Raw genomic sequence first — 24,221 nt, 5'->3', positions numbered from 1 at the left:
AAACTTGCCAATTTGAAACAAAAAGAGTACCTGCATTTTTGAATACACCAATCTCAAGCATGCTAGATAAGGATCAACTAAGAAAGTTATAAAATTTCTTAGCTGAGGGACTTATGATCTCAATTGTCATTTTAATAGTTTTTGTCTACATGTTCTCTTTTCTCCCTCTGGCTTAGTTTAAACAGCCTGCACCAGTAGAGAAAACTTATTTCTTTTAGAGTATGCACAGACAATGATGGTACTAATATTAAATATATATTCACCACATGTTATAGGAACTAAGTATTTAAAGGAAAAGTTAGCTGAAATGGAAAAAGACCTAGACAGCGAGTCATTAATAATGAGAGATTTTAACTTTCCTCTAATAGAGCTAGACAAGTCTAACAGAAAGATAAACACAAAGGAAATTATGGACTTGAGCAGAATGTCGAAAGAACTGCAGTTGATAGACATATTGAGAGAGCTGAATGGAAATATTAAATAGTTTACTTTCTTCTCTAAAATGCACAGGACTTCTGCAAAATGCTATCATGCTCCAGGGCACAAAGAACTCATAAATAAATGCAAAAAGGCAGAAAATTTAAATACTTTCTAGACCATAACACAAAAATAGTAATTAATAAGGGAAGTAAGAACAAATGAAGTTGACCTTAATGAACACTAAAAAAGATGATTTTCAAAATTATGACTGACTTAGAGAACAAATCAGAGAGACAATAACAAATTATGTTAAAAATAATGACAGCAATCACACAACATACTTAATGTATAGGATAAAGTTAGAGCAGTTCTAAAGAGGCAAATTGATATCCGTTATTTAAACTAAGTAAAAGAGAAGTCAAATTGATGAAATAAAAAAATTAATATACTTTAAAAATAGTAAATGTGAAAATTTTGAAGTGAAAGGGATTGAACATTAGAGATGAGATTCATAACTAAGATAAAGATCTTAATTTATGAAAAGACTCATAAAATTGTAAAAATATTAGCCAATAAAAACAAACTATCAAAATGGATCGCAACAAATAGAAAAATAATGATAGATAATTGGAGTATCTATAATCAGTTTTATGTCAGGCAAACTAAATCTAAAAAACTATTGCTAATGCTCATAATACCATTTTAAAAAGGAAAAAGTATTAATCATTAGGGAATAAACTTAAAAAAATTACACAATGATATATACACATGTGCAAGTATATTTGCATATTAGACCATGAATTAATTTTTTGTTCAAATAATTGAAGAGCTAAGTAATTGGAGAGGTAAAAATTTGAATGGCTTAAACAGGATATTTTTGCAAAGAGGACAATATTGTTGAAATTAGTGTAATATGATAAGGCTAAGTTATCAAAATATTCTCTATAGTATAACATTCATGGTACTGAATTTGTGGTCAGGATAATGTGGGCTCAAATATTGTATATATAATAATATTTTGTATTATACTCATATGACTATGAGTAAATCATTCAACCTGGGTCTGTAAGATGGTGATTATATTAGCAACAGTCACATATATCATGAAGCTCAAAGATAATATCTAAAAAAATTACTTGCAAACTTTAAAGTAGTTTATAAATAAGCTAAGTTTTGATAAAACATCAAGAATATTTACACATAAAATAAAACTTCCTGTATATTAAGGTATATAATAAAAACTAAACAAATTAACATAAGGATAAGGTAGATTCATAACTGAATTTTGTAAAACATTTGAAGAATATGTGACTCCTAGCCTTTATAACTATTTTTAAAATTATTATTCCATGAGACAACTATCATCCGAGAATCAAAATCAAGGAAGAACATGATAAAGAAAGATAATTATAGAAAACTATCACAAGTGAATACCAATGTAATATTAGTAGTAAAAATCATGTAATGATTTATTTTAGAAACGATTCATTTGAATTCATATGGAATCTAAAACAAAAACATCTTTCATTATCAGAAAGTCAGATAGCATAATAAAGCGAATAAATTAATTATATAGCTCAATAAACGTAGAAAAATTTCATGACACAATACAGCTTACTTATGTTAGAAGTCATAGAAAATGAAGAATTTTCCAGAGTATGTACAAAATATTTCTGTTTGAAGCCAAGCAAGACCTTTATTTATAAGGTTAAATTGTGTAAAAAAACCTTTCTCATTAAGAGGAAGGTTGAAAAAGGTTGGCTATTGTTATTGTCATTCCATACGTTCCAGAAATTCTTATCATAATAATGGTACTAATATTTGTACACTGCTTTGTGCTCTGCAAAGCATTTTAGGAATATTTTCTCTTTTTTTTATCCTTACTATTCCTGTTTCATATTTACTAAGTATTGTTGTTAGTCTAATTATTCTTATTTTCTCATCCCTGTGCTGGGAGATGTGCATTATTATCTATCCTGGTTTTATAAATACAACTGAATAGAACAAGTTTAAGTGACTTGGTCGGGTCGATTTAGTATGTTTCTGAGGCTTGATTTTAATTCAAATCTTTCTGACTCCAGAGGTAGTGCTTTATCAACTTTACCACTTTGCTATTTTTTTAGCTATAACAAAAAAATATAAATTAAATAAATAAAATTGTGGTAAAATGTTAAAACTTTGTTAGCAGATGGTATGAGGTTTCCTTAGAAGATCTAAGATAATTGACTATGAAAGAAATTAATGAAAGCAATAAACTACTTCAAGAAATTAACAGACAACAAAAAAACACACAAAATCATAAGTAATTTTTACATATTCCTAACAAAACTCAACATAAATGTGCAGAAAGGAAAATATCACTTTAAAAAACAAAAATAATAAAATTTGAGAATAAATTTAAGTTACACAGAAATATATATACATATGTGTATATGTATGTGTGCAGGTGTAAATGCATATTAGATTATAATTATTGTTCAAATAATTGCAGAACTAAATAATTGGAGAGGTATAACATTTTCATGTCTTGAACAGGCTAGTCTGGCAAAGAGGACAATACTATTGAAATTAATATAATGGTACTTAATATATGATATTAATATTATATTTAATATATGGTATGTAATATGTGGTATATAATGACATATAATGATATATAATATAAGGCTATAAGCCATAGTTATCAATATATGATAAATAGTATAGTAATCATGGTAATCAGGATAATATGGGTTTAAATTCTCTATGTTCTTTTCTTTTGCATCTATGGGATTTAATCTGTCAGTCTCAGCTTTTTTCTTCTGTAAAATGGTGATTATATTAGCTATAGTCTTTCACATCTACTCCTGAGGCTCATGTACGATAATACCTATAAGTTAACTTGCAAACTTTAATGTAGTTTACAAGTGAGTTATTTATTTTTTTGACAAAACAACAGTAAAATTCATGCATAAAATAAAACTTCAATAACATTGAGTAAATAATAAAAATATAATAGGGAGAATATTACTACTACATCTTAAATTATTTAATAATGCAGCGATGAGCTAAATTACCTGATAATATAAGAAATAAATTAAATACATTAAAACTATATTATCAAAATTAGATAAATTAAAACTATATTATCAAAATTACATAAATTAAAAAACTATATTATCAAACTTTGCTGTTTGATAAACCAAAGAAGACAAATTATTAAGGAAAGAATTCATTCCACAATAACAAGAAAAACTTCTGGGAAAATTTTATTGAGGAATGACTAAAATTCAGATCAGAACAATATTAACAATCACATGTAAAAAATAATTTCCAAATAAATTCCTAATTTAAGTATATTTTTATAAAGTAGAAGTATAACTTTATTCAATTATTGATGTTCAATTGTGGCAGTCATGTCCAACTTTTCAGCACTCCATTTTGGGTTTTCTCGGCAAATATGCTGGAGAGGGTTAGTTAATTTTACAGATGAGAAGATGGAAGCAAACTAGGTTAAGTGATTCTCCCAGGTTCAAACAGCTAATAAGTGTCTGAGGTGGTAATTGAAATCTGATGATGAGTCTTTTGGAATCGAGTCCAGTGATCTATACACTATGTCACCTGGCTGTCTAATTGTAGATAGGTAAAAATTTTGGTAGATGTATACATATATACACATCACATATCTATATCTATCTATCTATCTATCTAGATAATACATTCAAATACAGATAGTTTTATATACAAATATATGTATATTTGTAAATGTATATATAGTTATATATATAACATATAGTTAAAATTTTATATAATTAGAAATATATTTAAATGCATACACATATATCTTTAGTCTGAACCTGTAATTTCCTTGGTATCAGGAAGTCTTTGTTGAGGGAATTCCTGATACCAGTATAGAATAGCAACTTTTATGCAATTTTTAGAAGCAGTTGGGTGATAGGATAGATAGATAGAATTTTGGACTCAGTGTCAGGAAAACTTGAATTCAAATTCTGCCTCAGATGCTTATTAGCTGGGTAACTGTGTGACTTAAACTTTCAATTTCCTCATCTGCAGAATGGGTACAACGATAGCACTTACCTGAGGAAGTTACAGTAAACAAATAAGATAGAACTTGCAAAGTGTTCTACAAAGCTTTAAGTGCTATAACATGTTAACTATTCATTTTATAGTCTTAGATGTTTGGACCACTGAAAGTGTCTTGACTGCAATTATAGGTGGGATTTACATCTGACCCCTCTAATGTCAGAGGCTCAGTTCTCTATACTGGTCTGTCTTTGTATATATTCATATAAAATATATACATTATATACATATATATATTTTTTTACAAATACATATTTATGAGTTATTATCTAAACTTTACCTCTATAAGAGATATCTCTAGAAATATGTAGAACCATAAATAGTGAATATGGATATAAATATGCTCACATATAAACATGTACTAGAATTTTAAACATCCCAAATAATACCCCAAAAGCTAAACTAAATTTATGAGAATGAATTATTCTCCAGTAGACTACGATATTTCATACAAGGAAAAAAACCCATAAATTATTAATAAAACTTGCTAAAAATTAGTACAAAATAAGTGAAAATGACAACTCTGTGTTTCCAGCTAACACAATTATCAAACTGCAGAATTGGTGAAAGATGTCAACTTTAAAAGTTGGGAAGAATTGTGGGGAAAGTCTTGCTATTCATTGCTGGCATAATTGTTACTTGACTTGACTACTTTATACAACAGCATGGAGATATATATTAGAAGTTACAAAAATATGCATAATCTTGAACCTAGTAACTACAAGTTTAAGTTTGTATGCTAAGAGATTCAATAACAGGTAGAAAATACTCATCTATACAAAAAATGCATTTGCACAAAAAAGGAAACAAATTAAGTGACTATGTCAGCTAGGTGGCACCATGGATAGTGTCAAGTCTGGAGTTAGGAATACTCAGCTTCTAGTGTTCAAATCTGTTCTCAAAATACTTACTGGTTATGTGAACCTGGGCAAGTCACTTAACCCTATTTGACTCAGTTTCTTTATCTGTAAAGTAAGTTGGAGGATGAAATGGAAAACTATTCCAGTATCCTGCCAAGAAAGCCCCAAATTGGGGCACGAAGAATTGGATATGCCTAAAAACAATTGAACCACAAGGGACTATTTTTTGGGGAAATGACTAAGTAAATTATAATATAGGAATGTAATCGAGTATTGCTGTGTCATAAGAAATGACAAATATGATAAAAATAAAAAGAAATATGGTCTAGCTAGGTACATAAGTCCTTTGGATAACAAACTCTGTGATATGATTAAAAGAAACCCTTCAAAACTCTGTCTAGTCCAAAGCATCTCCAACATCAGCCTGCAACTATGCTCTTTTCCTCATTTTTTGGGGGAGTCTTGGTAGTAAAGTTAGAGATCATATTTTTGTAAAGCTATTGTAAAATTAGGCATGGGGGGGCTGTGAATAGGAGAAGTTTTGCAGGATTAGAGATAGTCAAATATGTACTTAATATTCAAAGCTGATTCCTCAGACCTTATCCTCATGAGTTTAATTCTATTTCTTTTTTCATCAAATTTTATAGGGCTGGTTTATGAAATTTTAGGAAAGACATGGGTGATCTCTTTGAGGAATTATGGGTTAATCAAACACAGATCATGCCATATTAAGCTCATTTTCATTGGCCGGGTTACAAGACTAGGAAGTTGGATGAAACCATAAACACAATGCACCTGGAGTTCAAATTTCAAATTTCTCATTGATTTCAGTTCAATTTGATAAAATTAATTAATCAGTTACCATCTGTTAGACACTAAAGCTAAACTCTGGATACACAAATGAGAAAAAGAGACAGTCCCTATCCTCAAGGTGTTTATATTCTAAAGGGAAATGACAATGCACAAAAGGAAACTCAAAAGTGGGGAAGGCATCATTGGTACCTAGGCAAGGGGACAAGTTGTTGCCTAGAAAAGAAATCAAGCAGAGGAGCTGATAGAAAAAAAGGAGTTAACAGGTGGGTATTTAGTAGTGTTGTTGTTAGGTTGTGAGCCCTCTATAAAGGAAGGCTTTGAAAGGAGTTTAATACTCCTCCTTCCAGTTCATTTATTGGAAAGGGGAAGCAACAGAGAATGAGTTGAGAAATTGTGGGATATCTAAATTTGAAGTTTTATTTATGGTGATGGGATTTCAGATGATCAGCTTATTCTGAGGGAGGGAGGAAAAACATACTATTCTGCGATAGTGTTCCATCAGCAGAGGTGCTGATGGAAAATAGAGTTTCATAATATCCTAGTGGACAAAACAGACAAATATTAACTTTAGGCTAATATATCTGAGCTGTAACTAGCAATTTTAATACCTAAAGAAACTTTGTTGTCAGGAAAGATAGAAACTCTGGTAATACTATGAGGCATCTGATGCTAAAGAGGTAACCATCAGAGGAATAACATGACTGGAAGTATAGCTAACCTATGAGAAGACAAAATAATTTGTCCTGGTACCACGTTTCCATCTAACTCTCACTGATAAAGAAAATGTATTCCTTAAAGCAATCCTGTGAGGTAGGTAGCATAAGTGACTTGCCTAGTATTTGAAAATAGTTCTCCTGTCTATAAGTATAGTATTTTTTTCTAAAATAGAATACTACCTTGAATATCACCACATACTAAAAGAATGGTTCAAATATAGTAAGATTCTGTGATAATCAAATTTTTTAAAGTACCTTGGATGAAAGTGTGGGTGGCAGAGTTATCAAATTTGCAAATTGTATGGAAAGATCCAGTGATTTTAGTGAATTTGAAAGCTTAAGATGTGTTCACAATATGACACGGTAGCTACAAAAGCTAATGCAACTCTACCTGATTTTAAAACAATGGTAGCATACAAAAGAGGGGAAGAACTGCTGCATTTTGCCCAAGCTAGATCACATCTGTAATACGGTGTTCAGGTTTGAGTATCGTATTTTATAGAAGGACATGGATAAGAGACTCTGGAGAAAGTCCAGGAAACAGCAAACCAAACAATGAAGGACCATGAGATCATACCATGTGAGGACTGATCAAAGGGACTAGAGATGTGAAGTCTAGAGAAGAAAAAATTTAGGGGAAATAGAACAATTTTCTTCAGTATATTAAGGTTAGATAGGAGGAAGAGGGGGGCTAGACATTTTGTGCTTGACTAAAAAGGGAAAATTCAAAGTAGTGAAGGAATCTAGGGAGGAATCTACAGAGAATCATCATGTTATTAATAATAGTGATAATAATGATTTTGATAGCACTTTAAGGTCCAAAGCATTTTACATATGTTGTATCAATTCATCCTCACTACCACAGTAAGAGTTAAATGCCACTCTTCTTCCTATTTTGTATATAAGAAAATTAAGTCAACTAGAATTTAAGTGACATACCCAGGGTAAAAGCTAATATTAATTTTGGCCATGGACTCACTTGGACAGTCCTCTGAAACTTAAGAAAGTGATGACTAAAAGCAAGATTTGCCTGAGCTCTTCCAAATTTCCCTTCAAACATTATTAAATTAATACCTCAAAATGAAATCTGAAACAGCAGAACCAAAAGAAGATGGAATGAGTATTTTAGCCCAAGACAACTTAGAAGATTGACAGGAAAGATTTGTCTCACTGGGGCGATAGTGGAGCACAATCCAGCATTGTTGAGCACAGACCAGCCCTGGAAAGTCAGTGGCAATGAATGAAGTGGAATCAGCTCTAGGGACTCTTGGCCCCAAGAAAATAGGTTGGAAAACTTGTCAGAATGAGGTTAAAGAGGACTCTTTGTTGGTGCTAAAATTCTCTTACATTGCTTATACATGGTTTCTATGTCAAAGTTCCAGTGTGAGGAGGAACACTAGCAGGAGTAGGAACCCTGGTCACAATTCCAGGGCAAAAAAGAATGCTTGTGGTCAGTCACAATTAAGAGCAAAGGCCAAGAGAGAAATGACCACATTAGATAACAATGTTATACTAAATTCTCTTAAGGACCATGACATCAGGATCCATGACAACATGAATTGGATATGAGTGTGGGAGCTTTGCTAAATCACCAGTCTCATGAATTTGGATGAGTGGAGATGACCCTGGATGTGAGGCAATAATGATTAAATGACTTGTCCAAGGTCACACAGCTAGTAAATTTCAAGTGTCTGAGGTCAAATTCAAACTCAGGTCCTACTGACTTCAAGGCCAGTGCTCTAGAATTAGCTCTAAAAATAGCATCCAAAGGAAAAAAATCCTCAAAAACCTGGAATCTTGGAATAGTGTTCTCTCAATGCCCAGAGCAGAGAGTAACTTTGAAATAAAATTAAGAGTCAAGAAAAAGGTTGGAAAATGGAGCAAACAACAAAAAGAATCTCATTAAGGTGTCACAAATTCACACAAATTCACACAAATTCAGAAGAAGACAACAAAGTCACAACAGTCACATCCAGAAAAAAAAGAAGTGAACTGATCTCAGGTCAAATCAGTTCTTAGAAGAGTTCAAAAAGACTTTTAAAAATCAAGTAAGAGAGATGGAGGGAAAATTGTTAAAAAAATTAGAATGATGAATAATCATGAAATAATCATGAATGATTATGGAAAAAAAAAGCTTGGTGAAGGAGACACCAAAAATACTGAAAAACATTCTATCTTAAAAAAATAGAACAGATCAAATGGTAAAATAGGCACAGAGTCCACTTTAAAGAACTGAAAAGTAGAATTGGCCAAATAGAAAAGTACATACCAAAGTTCACTAAAGAAAATGACTCTTTATAATTTAGAATTGTGTAAATGGAAGTAAATGACTCCATGATACTTAAAGAAACAAATAACTGACATAAAAATAGATCTAGGAGATATAATTCATTAATTTTTGGACTACTTGAAAACTATGATTAAAGAAAATGCTTCAACATGATATTTCCAGAGACTATCAAGGAAAATTCTCTCCTTAATCCTAGAACCCTAGGATAAAATAGAAATTAGATGAAATAAATCCAAAAATGAAAACTCCCAGGAATATTCTAGCCAAGTTCCAGGACTCCCAGGTCAAGGGGAAAATATTGTAAATAATCTCAATAAAGCAATTAAAATGACATGGAGCTGTGGCCAAGACTTCATAAACTTCAGCAGTTTCTACATTAAAGGATGAGAGGGATTATAATATAATTATCCTGGAAAGAAAAGGAAATAGAATTACAACTAAGAATCACTTACCTAGGAGAATTAAAACAATTTTTTGAGGGAATATGTACATTCAAAGAAATGGACAAAGTTCAAACATTTTTAATGAAAAAGACCAGGATAGAAGAGAAAATTTGTTTCTCAAATACAAGAAGAAAGAGAAGCATAAAAAATTAAAGAGAAAGGAGAAATAAGAGATTCAATAGAGTTAAAAACTGTTCATATTCCTACATAAGAAGATGATAGTTATAACCCTAGAAACTTTCTGATTAGTAGGACTATTAGAAAAGAATATGGGGGCAGAGCCAAGATGGCAACAAGAGTGGAGGGTGTCCTAGGAGCTCTCTCATAAATCTTTGAAACTAAGGACTCTAAATAAACTTTCGAGAGACAGAACCTACAAAGGGACCCAGTGAGGCAGTTCTTCTACTCAAGGTAACCTGGAAAAGAGCAGAAAGGCTCTGCTCCCTGGGGTTGGAGGGGTGGCCAGCCACAGGGGTGACCCACCAGAGTGAAAAAACTTCAGCCTCCTGGAGGCAGCCCCAGGGTGCTGGGAGCTGCAGCTTGCAGCAGCAGGGGAGTCTCCTGAGCTGCACCCCCGGGAGCACCGGGCACAAAGTGGGGGAACAGCGGGGGACCTCTGCCAGGGCACACAGTGAGCAGCTTGGTCTTTCTGCAGCCCAGACCCAGAAACAGAAGCAGGTGGAGCCGGTAAGCAGGAGCCTCCAAGGCATGAGCCCATTGAGCTGAGGGAGGGGAGTGAAAAGAGAAAGAAACTGCAGAGCTCTGTCCTCTGCCCCGGAACAGGACTCTGGGGCTCTGACCACATTCAGATCCTGATTGCAGTCTAGGCCCACCCGGAAGAGCAGCAGGGCTCCCCCCCACCTCAGCCCCGTGGCAGAGGGGGGCACATATGGTCATTCACAGACCAGGAGGGAGGACAGAGCCTCACACACTGAGACCCTTGTGGGAGTGTCCCAAAAGCTCAGGAAGCACCCCCAAAACAGGCACAGGCTGGGAAAAATGAACAAGCAGAGAAAAAAGAGGAACACAATTGAGAAATATTTTGCAAATGAGCCCAAGAAGGATAAAAATACTCAGTCTGAAGATGAGGAAGCACAAGCTCCTGCATCTAAAGACTCCAAGAAAAACAGAAATTGGGCTCAGGCTATGACAGAGATTAAAAAAGACTTTGAAAATCAAACGAGGGAGTTAGAAGAAAAACTGGAAAAAGAAAGGAGAGAGATGCAGGAAAAACATGAAAATGAAGTCAGCAGCTTAGTCAAGGAAATCCAAAAAAATGCTGAAGAAAATAGCATGCTAAAAACCAGCTTAGGTCAAATGGATTAAAACAGTTCAAAAAGTTATGGAGGAGAAGAATGCTTTAAAAATCAGAATGGGCCAGATGGAAAAAGAGATAAGAAAACTCTCTGAGGAGAACAAATCCTTCAGACAAAGAATAGAATTCAGGGAGATTGATGAATTTGCCAGAAATCAGGAATCAATACTTCAAAATCAAAAAAATGAAAAATTAGAAGAAAATGTGAAATATCTCATTGAAAAAATAACTGATATGGAAAACAGACTTAGGAAAGATAATTTAAAAAATTATTGGAATACCTGAAAGTCATGATCAGGAAAAGAACCTTGACATCATTTTCAAAGAATTACTACAGGAAAATTGCCCTGATATCCTAGAAGCAGAGGGCAAAATAGAAATGGAGAGAATCCACCAATCCCCCGAGAAAGAGATCCCAAAAACCCAACCCCTAGGAATATCATAGCCAAGTTCCAGAACTCCCAAGTCAAAGAGAAAATATTACAAGCAGCCAGAAGGACACAGTTCAAAAATCATGGAGCTGCAGTCAGGATCACACAGGACTTAGCAGCAGCTACATTGGAAGCTCGTAGGGCTTGGAATACAATATACCGGAAGGCAAAAGAGCTTAGAATGCAACTGAGAATCAACTACCTAGTAAGACTGAATGTCCTCTTCCAGGGAAAAAGATGGACTTTCAATGAACCAGGGGAATTTCAAATGTTCCTGTTGGAATGGCCAGAGCTGAACAGAAGGTTTGATCTTCAGATACAGGACTCAGGTGAAGCATAGAGAGTGGAGGAGAGGGGGAAAATATGAGGGACTTAATGATGATGAACTGCATGTATTCTTGTATAGAAAAGTGACACTGATAATACTCATATGAACCTTCTCAGTTAATAGAGCAGGTAGAGTAGAGGGAGCTTTTATAGTTGAAGCTGAAAGGAGAAAGCTGAATTTGAAGATAAAATATGGTGTAAAAATGGAGTCAATAGAAAAAAAGGGAAACTTAATGGGAGAAAGAAAAAGGAGAGGGGGAATAGGCCAAGATATTCCATGTAATAAGATTTTTCTTTATTATAATGACTATTGCAATGATATGGAAGGGGGGGAAGGCAAGGGGTAACAAGGGAATCTTTGCCCTTATCAGAAGTGGCTAGGAGAGGAAACAGCATATATACTCAATGGTGTATAGGCATTTGGAGTAAGAAGGAGAGAGGGGGGGACAGGGGGAAGGGGGGGATGTGAGTGATGGAGGAGAGGATGGACCATGGGGGGAGAGTGGTCAGATATAATACATTTTTTTTTTTACTTATTGCAAGGGGCTGGGATTGGATGGCCTGTCCGGGACCACAGGGCCAGGTGGATTCTGGGCCTAAGGGGTGGTATGGGGGCTCAGGGCTTCTTGGCCCCAGGACCAGGGATCTGTCTGCTGCGCCACTCAGTGACCCTACAGCAGAGTCAAAGTGAAAGGAGAGAGAAAATATAGTACATGGTAGTGGAGAAATAAGAAAGGAGGGAGTTGTGATCAGCAATGGCAACGCTGGAAAAATATGGAAGTAACTTTTGCGATGGACTTATCATAAAGAATGTGATCCACCCATGACAGAGTTGTCGGTGTTGGAACAAAGACTCAAGCACATCTTTTATTATTATTATTTTTGGGGGGTACAGGTCAAATGGGACTGGGTGGCCTGCCTGGGGCTACATAGCAGGGTGATCCTTGGGTGTCTGAGGCTGGATTTGGCCCTGGGTGCTCCTGGCTCAAGGGCCAATGCTCTGTCCACCACCCAGCCACCCCTACTATTATTACTATTTTATTTTATTTTGGGTCTTTTTTTCCTTTTTTTTTTGGTTTTTGCAGGGCAGTGGGGTTCAGGTGGCTTGCATATCACATGGCTGGGTGATTGTTGGGTGTACGGGGCCAGATGTGGGCTCCATACTTATGCCTCCAGGGTTGGTGCTCCATCCATTGCTCCACCTGGCCATACCTACAATTATTACTATTACTTTTTTTAATTTTAATTTTTTTCTCTTCCCTTTACTTTATTGCTGAAGCAAGTCTATATTTATGGGGGGAAGGGGTATCTCATTCATTCTTAAACAAGAATATTTTACTAATGTAAAAATAACATTAATTGTACAAAATGAGAATAAATATTAAATTAAAAAAAAGAAAAAGAAAAAAAGAAAAGAATATGATGGGTAGCTAGGTGGCACAGTGGATAGAGCACTGATCCTAGAGTCAGGAGGACCTGAGCTCAAATCTGGCCTCAGACACTTAATAACTGCCTAGTTGTATGACTTTGGGCAAGTCACTTAACCCCATTGCTTTCAATTAATAAAATTTTAACAAAGAAAAGAATATGAATGCAAGAGTATGAGTTCAATATTATGGAATGATATTGGAAAATAAATTAAGGGATGAGAAAGAGAATAATGTGTAGGGATAAAGGGAAAGGGAGAAGTTGAATGAGTTGAATTATCTGTTATATTTATTGCAGGGAGTAGCTGACAATGTTTGAACCCTTATTCTCATTAGAATTAGTATAGAGAGGGAATAATATACATATTCAAGTGGATATAAAAATGTACCTTACCTTGGAGGAGAAGGAAGCAAGAAAAGTCAGAGGGTAATGTGATCCTGATAGAAGGCAGGATTGGGGGAGGTAGTGAGTGTTCAGCAGCAAAACATTTTTGAGGAGAGACAAGGTGAAAGGAAAGAGAGAAGTATAGAAAGGAGAAAATGGGATGGAAGGAAATAGTAATGATAGTAGAAAAATTTATAGCAAGTTTCTCTGATAAAAGTCTCATTTCTCATATATATATATATATATATGTATATATATATATATATATACATATATAGTACTGTGTTATATTGATAGGAATATAAGCTGTTCTCTGATTGGTAAATGGTCATAGGCTAAGAACAAGCAGTTTTCAGATAAAGAAATCAAAACTACCTCTAATATTATGAAAAAATTCTTTAGATCATTACTGATTGGAGAAATGAAAATTAAAACAACTTTAAGGGACTGCCTCATACCTATGAAATTGACTATTTTGACAGAAAGAAAAAATGACAAATTGTAGAGGGGATATTGGAAAATTGAAGCATTAAAGCACTGTTGGTGGAGTTGTGAACTGATTAAACTATCTTGGAGAGCAAGTAACTAATAACTCTTTTTATGTTAGCAAAAAATTGAGAATGGGGGGATGGTCAGCAATTGAGATATGACAACAAATTGTGGCATACGATTATGATGGAATACTATTTTATTATAAGATAAGATGAGCAGGCTTCTTTCAGAAAGACCTTGAAAGACTTACATGAACTGAAGTGAAGTTAGCAGAACCAATGAGTTTTGTGAAAAGTGAGTATTATACACAGTAACAGTAATATTGTACAATAATCCACAGTGAATTATTTAGCTATTCTCAGCAATATAGTGATCTAAGACAATTCTAAAGAATTTCTTTTTATTATATAATTAAAAAAAAATTTTCCAATTACATATAATGGTAGTTCCTACCAATCATTTCTTTGCAGGGTTTTGAGTTTTACAATTTTCCTCCCTCCCTCCTTCCCTTCAGAGATAGCAAAGTTATGTATTATGTAAGGCAACTGTTAAAAACTGAAGATAATAAGCTTTGATCTTCATTTAAGCTCCACCGTTCCTTTTCTGGATACAGATGGTATTCTCCATATAAATTCCCTAATTATTGCACTGATGGAATAAATAAATCCATCATAATTGGTCATCAACCCATGTTGTTGTTAATATGTATAATGTTCTTCTGGTTCTGTTCATTTCAATCAGCATCAATTCATGCAAGTCTTTCCAGGCTTTTCTGAAATCCTGTCCCTCATGATTTCTTAGAGGACAATAGCATTCCATCACACACACATACATCACAAATTGTTCAGCCATTCCCCGATTGCTGGGCATCCCCTCAATTTCCAATTCTTTGTCACCTCAAAGAAAGAGCTGCTATGAATATTTTTGTACATGTGGAATTTTTACCCTTTTTCATGATCTCTTCAGGATATAGATACAGTGGTGGTATTTGCTGGGTCAAAGGGTATGCACATTTTTATTATCCTTTGGGCATTATTCTAAATTGCTCTCCAGAAAGGTTGGCTCAGTCTACAACTCCACCAACAATGCATTAGTGTTCCATATTTCCCACAGCCCCTCCAATCATTATCCTTTCTGGTCATATTGGCCACTCTGAGAAGTGTGAGGTGGTACTTCAGGGTTATTTTGATTTGTATTTCTCTAATAGATAATGATTTACAGCAATTTTTCATATGACTACAGATAGCTTTGATTTCTTTGACTGAGAATTGTCTTTGAATATTCTTTGACCATTTGTCAATGGGGGGATGACTTTCCTTTTTTTTTATAAATTTGACTCAGTTCTCTAATTTTAGAAATGAGTCCTTAGTCAGAAACACTAGTGCTAAAAATTGCTTCCCAATTTACTACATTCCTTTTGATCTTGATTACAGTGAATTTGTGCAAAAACTTTTTAATTTAATCTAATCAAAATTATCCAGTTTATTCTGAAGAACTTGATGAAAAATATTATCTTCCTTTAGAGAAAGAACTGATGGAGTCTAAAGGCAGATTAAAGTACGCTTTCCTTTTTAAAAACTTTATTTTGGGGAGTCAAGTGTCCCAAATTGATGCCCGTGCTACTTATTAGTTGTGTGCCCCTCCCAAGTCACTGATTGCCTCCCACCAAAAACCAAACAACTCCCTGTTTTTATTTTCTTGCTTTTTTATGTTTTCTTTTATACCATGATGGAACTAAGAAAATATGGAAATTTGTTTTATAGGACAGTGCACATATAACCTATTTCTAATTGTTTGCCTTCTCTATGAGGGGTCAGAAGAGAGAGGGAGGAAAACAATTTTGTATTTAAAATGTTAAAAAATAAAGTTTAAATTGTTTTTACAGATAATTTAGGAAAATAAAACATTCTACAAAATAAAATCAAATTATTAGGATTACAAAGGAAACCAATGATCTTGAAATAAAGGTATATTTTTTCCCTCACCCAATTTCATGCACCCCCATTTTAGAAGAGAGACTGGTAATTGAACACATGTAGAAGAAATCTAGCAGGATGGTAAGAGGATTAGTAACATGTCATAGAAATGTTGAAGAAATTTAGAGACATTTACCCTGAAGATGAAATCTTAAAGGATATTTGATTTTTTTTTTGTTAAAATTCATGAAATACTATGACATGGATTCATTGAGGCTGGACCTGGAAATTATTAAAGGACTTATTTCAATTTTAGAAAATATTTCATGATTGTTGAAGTTCTCAAAAGTAGAATAAGCTGTTTTGAATGGTCAAGAATACCCCCAACCTGGCAGTCCTCAAATAGAGGGCAGATGATTTGTTGGAGTTTTTCACATAGAATGAGAGGATGATAGATGAAGACTTGGAAAGGACTCATAGAAGTCATCAGTAAGTCAACTAACATTTATTAAGTATTTGCTATGGACCAGGTAATATTCTATGTCCTAAGCATAGAAATGGAAGAAAAAAGAGATAGTTTCTATCTTTATTGAGTTTACATTTTAAGGGGGGGGGTTAAAAAAAGAAAGAGAAGCTAGAAAAGGAGGAGCATGGAAGAGAAGATATGATATAGAATTCTAAAAGATATGTCTGTGCTGTACTTCAATCAAAGGGGAGACAGAGGAGAGGGGTAAAGATGCTTCTAATTTGTGAATTTCTGAGCAGAGCATTATGGAGAAGTCTAAAAGAGTACAGCCTGACAAAAATAACAGTTTTCCTGCACACCTCTTTAAATGGAAGTTCTAGGAGACATCTTCCACTCTTTAATCACTCTACACTCTTCATTTTACAAATAATGAAACCGAGGCACAGATATGTTAGTTAAATTGCCCAGGGCAATGCAACTACCAATTATCTGAGGTGGAATTTGAAGACTTATCTTTGTGTCTCCAAATGCATTGATGTTCATGATGTCATGTTCCCTCACTATCTGACCTTGAGGAACCCTTTTGACTATGAGATCCCAAAGACTCTAATTGGTGAAAGACCGATTCTTGAGTTCTTTGAGATCACTGAACAAGAAACTGAAGCCCAAGTGTAAATCAAATCATTATTTAGCAAGTTTTACTGATTTTGATCAGAAACAAAATGCTCAGGAGACTAGGCTAAAACTGGATGATAGAATGAAGAGAAAACTGAGAATGATTACATAAATTTTTTTCTATTGGAAAAATATGGAACATTCCAAAATTCTTAGTCAGGTTTTTAATCTATTAAAGTTATTTAGTATGTTTTCAGTCATGTTCAACTCTTTGTGACTTCTTTTAAGGTTTAATTGACAAGATACTGGAATGATTGACCATTTTCTATTCCAGCTCATTTTATAGGTGAGGAAGCTAAGGCAAACAGGGTTAAGTGACTTGCCAGGGTCAGAGTTAGTGAGTACCTTAGGCCAGATTTAAATTCTTCCAAACACCAAACCTAGCACTCAATTCACTGTACCACTTAGCTGTACACTGTACACTACCTTTATCTTTTCATGCTTTTTTGTCTCCCTCCTATCTTATTTTATCTTTTTTTCCTTAATTTGTTCAACATTCCCTCTGGTCTCCATATACTGTACCATTAGGCATACTATGGATTTGTTGACCAAATGATTGCCCTTTTCATCTTTCTTTAGTGGAAGGATGTGCCAGTCAGTTCTTATTGGCTATAATAGTCAATTGTTAAAATTTTCAGTGTGAACATTTACAGTTTAGCAAATGAAAGACACTATAGATGTAGGTTTGACTTGTTTGGTTGATTTTATAGACTCAAGAAAGTGATGGAAAAATATTCATAATGTAGAGTAAACTTATAAATATATCATTCAGGAAATTTTTTATCCAGGTAGTCTGTTGCTAAACATTTAATAGAATGCCTAACACTTAGCACAGTGTTGAGAGGACTTAATAAATGTTTTGTAAATGACTGACTGGCACCCCTGCTTTGGTCTAGCCCTTTGCTCTACTCCAATCCTTGGCCAACCAGTTAGTACCTAATTAAATTATTGCCTCAGAGAGAACCATAGTCCCAGGATGATATAACCAGCTGTGTAGTCAGCTGGTCTGCTGAAAAGTTCCAACCTCTTATACTCAACTTCCCTGGTGGAGGAAAAAAAATGGAAATAATATGGGGGAGGAGAACCCAAGAGTGAGTGTTTGCAGAGGAGGCATAAATAAGACAAGATTAAGTCAGGGCAAATCAGATATTATTTGGCTTTTATGTCTTCTATTACTCATTGTGAATAGTGGAGGTTGGGGGTAGAAAAAAATCTGGATTGTTTTAAAATTATCCTTTGCTGTTCAAACAAACCCATCAAGAAAAAATCTGGACACAATTCTCATTTCCAAATCACAGCAAATTTAAGGGCTCTATATTTTAACCCCACTAAAAAGAGGAGACATACAGAGCTGGTCTTTTTTTTTAATATAGAAAGTTGAAATGGCTTAAGAGCACTGAAACTCATTGCTAACATTCACCTGACCTTTGATAAAAACATTTCCCTAAGGTACTACACAAAAGAAGAGTACTGGACCCAAGTCAGTGGTCCTGGAGTCTGATCTGGCTAGTATAATATAACTTGTCAAATCACTTCAATTTTCTGTGCCTCAGTTTCTTCACTCATAAAATAGAAAAAAACTGTGTCTATGCAACCTTTCTATGTTTTTCTGATGAAAATGCTCTGCAAATAGTATATCAGCATAAATATTATTTTCATTGATCTTTTTATGACATTCAAATGGAATTGGCCCTGAGTGGAATTGGCCCCAGGACTGGATATTGTTGTGCTATTATTATTTGATATTTAATGGGCTGTGGATCATTGCCCAGGTGGATAAAATATTTTTTTACAACTCTGTATTGTTATATGAGGTCATCTTCTATAGAATCACTGGAAACATCTTTAGGTCAATTCTCCCAGCATAAAAGGTCATGAGAATGATACTTATATCATACTATTTTTACAAAGGTTTTATTTTCTGCTAGAACTGTATATATTTGAAAGTTGATTATATTTGGCATGGCTAAAGGATAAGACAGGGGTAGTGACTAGATTTTTTATTTCAATGTTATCAGAAATTCCTGGGTAAAAAGACTCTTTGGACCAATACATACATACATACATACATATGTGTATGTGTGTATACACACACACACACACACACACACACACACACACACACACATATATATATATATATATATATATATATATATATATATATATAATTTGCAACAGAATCTTTGTGAATTGCCTTAAGCTTTGAGAGGCTTTCCCTGGGTCACAGAATCAGCACGAGCAATGTGTCATATTGTTTCCAGTATATGTATTTGTGTGTGTATGCGTATGGGTGTGTTTTGCCTTTAAATCTTTACGGATCGCTATTATCTGTGGAGATTGTATTTTGGAGATTGAGATAACAGTATGCATTATAATACTCCAATTTCGGTACAGTTGTTTTCATGAATTCTAAAAACGTTTTCAGGTATCTATGTGTAGTATGAATATTTGTTATTTGTTTGTATATGACTAAGCAGGTTTCTATTATAGTCCATATCTGAATAGGCATTAAGTAGAAGCTAATTTTTTCTTGATCTCTAGCGATATGTTTAAAACAAAAAAATGAAAACAATTTTTGCCTAATTTTCATTGATCAATAAGTCTAGTCTACTTAAGGATAACCCTCCTACAGTCTCTGGTGGTGAATATGCTGTGAAAGATTCCTTTGTTTTTATGTGTAAAATCCCTATATCATTTGTTTGATATTTCTTTTTTGATATATTATTGGTTTCATAACTGTGGATGTTCTTGTGGACAATGTTTTGATTCCCATACTACAGCTTAGTCATTTCAGGGACTCCATTAAAAGGGAGACCACATTCAGCCACCGTAGACAAATTCAGCAACAAGTATCCATCATCAGTGTTTACTAATTCTTAGGGTATTGATCTCTATTGCAAATGTATTTGTGTCATACATTCTGAGTACACCTATCATTCCTCTTTTTTTTTTTTGGTGAGGAAGTATTCATCTTCCCATAGCAGCTGTAGTATGATAAGTCCAGTGTTTAGTTATTACTACATGGATTTTACTAGTGTATTTTCCAAATTTGTTATGGTCTATTTTGTAATATTTTATCAATATCTTACAATTGATACTTCGCTGGTTTTAATTACTTTGAATGTATTCTTCCCTTTGAATGCTGATCCTGGGATGCCAGTAAGTCTCTCAACTTCCACAGCCATAGCTTTTTCCTTTGATAACTTGATGTGTCTTTCTCAGGTGAGATCAAGGCATTTTTAACTATCTTCTTTATTTTGCCATTGGTTGCATTTGACCCCTGAATTCAAGCTCAAAGTATTTAGTCTCTCTTGTTCCTTGGTATGTGATCAGAATTTTATATTTATCAAATCCAAATGACATTTTGATATCACTGCAGAAAGATTGCATCAGGTTACAAAGTTATTTTATTTTTTTGAGGGACCATATAAGGATACCATTATTATAGTTTTCATAATAGCAATAAGGCTATGGTTTTTACTTAGGATCAAAGACTTAAAGTTAGAAGGAAGCTTACAAGTCATCTTGTCAAATCTCATTTTTTTTTTGCAGGCAAATGGGGTTAAGTGGCTTGCCCAAGGCCACACAGCTAGGTAATTATTAAGTGTCTGAGGATGGATTTGAACCCAGGTACTCCTGACTCCAGGGCCAGTGCTTTATCCACTACACCACCTAGCTGCCCAAATGTCATCTTTCCAAAGATAAAACTGAGACCCAGAGAGGCTAAGTGTCATGTCCATCTAAGTTTTCAGAGTTTCAATAACTCAGTTCTTCTTCATATCCATACATACTCACACATGTTTGCACACACACATACACAGATGTGACAGCATGCACATATATTTATATAGACATATACCTTGTGCTCCAAAAGTCTTAGGGCTGCTTTAACCCTATTACAGTTTAAAACTGAACTGAGACTTTGGATGCACACTATACATATGTGTGTATCTGCGTATACATCTAGCTATATATGTGAATGTATATTTATATAAATTTGAATGTTTTACATATATATGTATACATGCATATATGTGTAACATATAATGAAATATTATATATTTAGCATAATAAATGAAATATATATTATTTAAAATATATACCACTGTATATATGCAAGCATACATATATCCATGCACACTTATGTACAGGATAAGGAAACATATACAATGAATATATGTGAAACAATATGCATGCATATATATAAACAGATACATTTATATATGTACATGTGTATATATGTATGGATTTTTGTACTTAAGTCTGTATGTACTATTTTATCAATATAGTAATCAACCTGTGCTATAACAGGGATCCAAGTGGGACTTCTCATTTTGGTAAGCAGATACTTCATGTCCCTTAAGATAAATTCTGTTGAATTTTTACCAGGAAGAAGGAGTGATTGCTTGATACTGTTTAGTTCTCACCACATCCAGTGCCTGTTGATTCTTTCCTGTAAACACATTTTCCCTGAGTTTTACATGTGAATCCTTGGAGTAATCTAGAGACCTTTGTTTTCTTTAACTTATTGATCTGGAATTTTGTTTTTAGAAATATTTTTCATGGTCCTTTCTTGTGCTCATCTTTGGATATGAAGGCATTATTTTACTTTAGTTTGAAGGATTTCACAGTTTTAAAAATAAAACATCTGTACTTCTTCATCCCTTTTAGCCAACATCAGCATCTGAATAGCAATTCTCTTCTTGGGCTTTTGTTTATTTGCTCTCATCATGAGTACTCTAAAGCTTGGCCAGCTCCTTTATGTATCTCTCTGAGGAGAACCTGGGAACCATTGTTCTGAGAAATTGCAACTTCTTTCTGTCTTTTGGTTTCATTTATAGTGAAAATGTCAGTGTTGATGTGGTTTGGTTTCTCCAGCAGTGTAGCGATTTGTTAGCTGTTGGACAAAGAGCCCACATTCAGTGGAACAATGAGGAAATGAATGTTTACAGACAGTCTAAAAACTGGTATATTGAGCATCCATTATCCCCTCTCCCATTGTCAGTGTATGAGCAAAAAAGGGTACATGGAGATCTAATGATGTTTTGGTGTTTTTTATCTACTTTATGTGTCACTCTGTCCAGAGATTATATCTCTGAGCTGCCAGTTAGCTGGTGCCTGACATTTTTGGAATTCTCTAGGCCGGCTCTTGGGCAGTGGATAATATCCCTCACCAGGATCCTGCTTAAAATCTTTCAATTTTGTTAGAACCTGGCATGGCCTTTGTGAAATGAGCATCATGACATACCAAGATGAATGTGACTTCTAAATAAGTATGATAATAGTTAATATAATAACACTAGCTGATACTTCTACAATGCATTAAGATTTACAAAACACTTCACAGATAGTTCCTTTAAGTTTCATAGTAACTCGAGAAGAGAAATGCTGTTATTATCACTATTTTATAGATGAAGAAACTGAGGCAGTTTAAATGACTGACTCAGAATCACACAACTAGTAAAAGTCTGATACTGGATTTGAACACATGACTTTTTAATTCAGTGCTCCACATGCTGTACCATTTTATCCACTGTATTGTTAGGTGTATAATAATAATAACAATAATAATTATTATTATAATAAGCATTCACATTTCACAGTAATATTGAGATGTTCAAATATGGTAATATATATGTAATTGCTTTATTACTCTGAAACAATATACAAATGTGGATCCTGGTGAAGGAAGGATCTGGATATACTAACTCATTTTTTGTGGACAATATAGATATAATGCAACACATTGTACTATTAAATATTTTGGTTATATCTGCTTTGGTTCCATGTATATGGTTCCTTTTGCTTCTCTGCCCTTTACCTTATAAATAAGTTCTTAATGCCAATTAGAACTTCCCCTCTTCCCTCCTGCTGAGCCTAGCATTCTTTCCCTCTCTTCCTCTCTTCTTTCCTCCCGCCCTTCCTCCCCCTCTTCCTTCCTTCCTTCCTTTGTTTCTTTGCTCCTTCCTTCTTTCCTCCCTTCCTTCTCTCTTTCCCCTTTCCCTTATTTTTTCTTCTCTCCTTCCCTCCCTTCCTTTCTTCCTGCCTGCCCGTCTTCTTCCAGTTTTGCAAAGGGAAAGAAGCACATATATTCCTGTCTTCTTTGAGGTATCCTTGGTGCTTATGATTTCATAGTATTCCGTTGCTTTTTTTTCATTTTCAAGTAGTAAATTAATAAATATTTATTCAGGGGTGGCTAGGTGGCATAGTGGATAAAGCACTGGCCCTGGAGTCAGGAGTACCTGGGTTCAAATTCGGTCTCAGACATTTAATAATTACCTAGCTGTGTGGCCTTGGGCAAGCCACTTAACCCCATTTGCCTTGCAAAAAAAAAAAAACCTAAAAAAAAACCCAAAAAAGTAAATATTTATTAAGCACTTACTATGCTAGGCATTGTACTAAGTGCTGGAGAAACAAAAAGAAGCAAAAGACTTGCTCTCAAGGAACTTACAAAAAGGAAGAGACAATAATTTAATAAATATGTCCAAACAAGATAAATATGAAATAAATATGAAAGGGAAGACACTAATATTAAGAGATTGATAAGCTTTTCTATCAAAGATGGGATTTGAGCTGTGACTTGCAGGAAACCAGGAAATGTAGTAGATAAAGATAAGAAAGGAGAATATTCCAGTTAAAAAAAGGGCAAAGCCAGAGAAAATTCCCAGAGCTGAGAGATGGAGTATCTTCTTTGAGGAACAGCAATGATTAAAGAGTACTTGCCTGGAAGAAAAGTATAAGGAGACTGAAAGGGTGATGGGGCAAGTATGTTAAAGAGTTTTGAATGGCCAAAACCATGAATTTTATATTTGATCTTGAAGGTAATAACCAAGAAGACAGAGGAATTTAAGTGAGTAGGGAGATTGATATGATCAAACCTGTGCTTTAGGAAAATCATTTTGGTGACTGAATGGAGTATGGATTGGAGAGGGCAGTGTCTTGAGGCCGGCAGATCCACCAAATGTCCAAATATGAAGTCCAAGTAGAGAGTTTTGTCCCTTTAATTAATGTTAATTTTGTCATTTTGCTATAGTTTTCCTGGATCATCTTGTTTTACTTTGCTTCATTTAATAAAAATCTTTCCATGCACACATCTTGCTGAACAAAACTGGAGATAATTACGTAATTACTCTGTTTGGAACCACTAACATTTTATTTA

The 24,221-nt window shown here is 34.2% G+C and overlaps 1 long non-coding RNA gene across 1 annotated transcript in view; it reads left to right on the top strand.

The window, feature by feature from the left end:
- The window catches only part of LOC141511008 (uncharacterized), a 124,317-nt gene that overhangs the window by 64,425 nt on the left and 35,671 nt on the right, over positions 1 to 24,221 (top strand). The gene's annotated exons all lie outside the window — the stretch shown is intronic.

Source organism: Macrotis lagotis, chromosome 2 (genome assembly GCF_037893015.1).
Source record: "Macrotis lagotis isolate mMagLag1 chromosome 2, bilby.v1.9.chrom.fasta, whole genome shotgun sequence".
In the NCBI taxonomy this organism is placed as follows: Eukaryota; Metazoa; Chordata; class Mammalia; order Peramelemorphia; family Peramelidae; genus Macrotis; species Macrotis lagotis.
Note: the sequence above shows the minus strand (reverse complement) of the source record. Positions and strands in the feature narration are given on the sequence as shown.